General features: G+C 28.4%; 1 long non-coding RNA gene across 1 annotated transcript; it reads left to right on the top strand.

Moving 5' to 3' along the window:
* LOC110263445 lies at positions 423-1,972 on the top strand. Its single transcript, XR_002349108.1, has 2 exons — positions 423-470; positions 1,899-1,972. It is a non-coding gene; the product is annotated as an uncharacterized LOC110263445 (long non-coding RNA).

Here is a 2,760-nt window from a genome sequence, read left to right on the forward strand (position 1 = left end):
ATTATACTGAAGGAATATTTATCAGTTTAGAAGGGGATTTTTTTTTGTCATGTTCAGAAGGAGATTGTACACATCATTTTTCATTACTTGATTGTTTCATCATTTGCAATTTTCACTACCTTAATGACTATAACTATAACCATTAATGCTTCACGCTTTCCTTTAATAGGAAGGTTTGTATGTTGCTAATGTGAATTTCTTTTAGTAGGAAGGACTGCTTTAGTTGCACTAATTGCATTCATACCAACCAACCCAAATGGTGCATTGGGCTCATTAGACTACAAGAAAGAAGAGAGGCGCACATTGACAATTAAATCCTGTTTTGCATCTCCAAGGTTTGGGACTCCTGAGCGGCAAAAATTGATAGATGAGGTAGAACAATTCTTATTTTTTTTCTCCCTAATGCAGTGTTTTGTAATATTAGGCATATTTTGGAGATTAAAGAGAGACTTTACAACTATCAAAAAGAGGTTAGTGATTATAAATTATTGTACTGAGATTAATAAAAATTGTTATTGGATTGTTATTGCATTGTTATTGTAAAGTGATGATCTTAACGAAGCAAATCTGCAGCAAGTTTTGGTGGATTTTGATGATTATTGGTATTTTATGGCAAGATGTCTTATATTCTTATTAACCATCTACCACAACTAATTTTATTTTTGAATGTATAGGTGCAATGTCTTATACTCTTATTAACCTCTACCACATGTACATTGGTTGTTAGTGGTTACATATTGTGTGTAGTTAACTTATCTCATTCATAAGTCGTAAGCATGATTGAAATAATTTTTTTGGTGCTGTAATTTCAATTGTTTTGAATAGAAATAATTTTTTTCAAGTACACATGATTGAAAAAGTAACTACTAAATCAATAGCAAATTCTTTTCTGTTGATTTTTGGTCTTATATCATTTTTGGTCATATAAATTTCAGTTTTTGTAGAATTGATTTTATATTAAATAAAGAGAATAAGTACAAAAAAAAAGTACATTAAACTAATAAGAGTTAACTTAATATGAGGAATTTAGTGTTAACTTAATAAAAGTCAACTTCATCTATACGTTGACTTGTTTTATTTATGTATTTCAATTACAGTAAAATAGGACTTTTTTATAGCAAATGGAGCTGGCTTTCTTTCACAATTACTTCAGTGCCATATGTTTCTAATTTGCAATAAACAAGCTTTCCTTTCACAGGTTAGCTTAACTTCTCTGCTTTCTTTTTATTTTTCTTTTTATGTTGTCATGAAATTAAGGTTGGGTTTGGAACCGTTTGTGTGTTATTATGAGTGGCTTTTGACTTTTTTCTGCACTTTTTGTGTTAAAGGGAAAGAAGAAATCTTGTGCTTTGAACACTAACATGTGAATTAGTTATTCTAGTTTTGGTTTTATATTTGCTTTACCATTTTTGTCACTCCCACCATCCTTCAACTGTTGATATGGTAATTCATTTCAAACTCTCTGTTTTTCTTTTATATTAGGTCTTATTCTTGTGATACTTCATCTAAAGTTTAAAATGTGTTGTGAATCATACAAGACAAAAAAGAATACATAAGTATTATTACTTTATATATTATGACCATGAAAGAAAAGAAAACTGTAGTTCAGTTTACGGTTTAATAACGAATTTTGTGTTTTGAGTTTTTATTTTTCCAAATACTAATTTAGAGTAATTCTTAGCTTAAAGGATATCTAAAATTTCAAAAGAATTATAAAATTTTACAAGAAAATTTTTTTAATTTTTAAATACTTGTCTAAACTTTCAAAAGTTTTTAATTATTAGTATATATGTAATGTATATATATTTTGATGATATGTTTTTTTCCCCTAAGTTGAAGAAAAATAAACAGAAGTATTTATGTCTAATGTAACTTTGCTTTGCATGTTAATGAAGCAGGTGCTGAGCTTTCATATGGTAAAGTGGTTGAAACAAAAGTTTCCGAGCGTTGAGAAGGAAGAATAGCAATACCAGAAACAATCTATCCTGGCAAAGTCTGAATTGTATTGCTCTCACGTCTGTGAAACAATTCTGTTAATAGTTTCTACTTAGTGTTAGTGTGTATTCACTCAACTATATTGATATGTTAGTTAGTTACTTTAATCACAACTTATCTTAATTGTTGATTATCATTTTTTATTTTTAGATTTATTTTGTAATTATCATCATTTTGGGATGTGATTATGCTTTAAAAAAATTAAATCTCATAAAACAAAATAGGCTATGATCACGGTGAAAAAACATGGCCTAAAGTGTCAGAATTTGAAAATTGTAACTGTGACCATAGACCTATGGCCACGAGAGAATAGGCCATGGTAAAAAACCGTGATCATAGATCCAAAATCGTGACCATAAATCTATGGTTATCCTTTTTACTAGTTATGATCACGGTTTTTTGCCGTGACCATAAGCCTTTTTTTGTAGTGCACGTGAGTCACGATTCAAAATTTTGGATCTTAATTGGTCTAATTGAAATTTTAGAGTATGATAAACCCAATTTGTTGAGTAAAAATACATACGTTTACTTGAGTTTGAATCAAATTTTTTTATTTTTCATGCAAATTTTTAATTGATTTTGTATTTTTTCCTCCAATTGTAACAATTCATAAATTGTATGGATTTTACCCTAAGTTGCATGGGTATGGATACGATACCATAAGCGTGGTCTTTTTTAACTAAGAAAATATTTTATGTCAAATTTAATTGATCTTAAATAAAAAATAAATATTTAACTAGTCTAAATAGTCAACTTGATATTTCA

Source organism: Arachis ipaensis, chromosome B06 (genome assembly GCF_000816755.2).
Source record: "Arachis ipaensis cultivar K30076 chromosome B06, Araip1.1, whole genome shotgun sequence".
In the NCBI taxonomy this organism is placed as follows: Eukaryota; Viridiplantae; Streptophyta; class Magnoliopsida; order Fabales; family Fabaceae; genus Arachis; species Arachis ipaensis.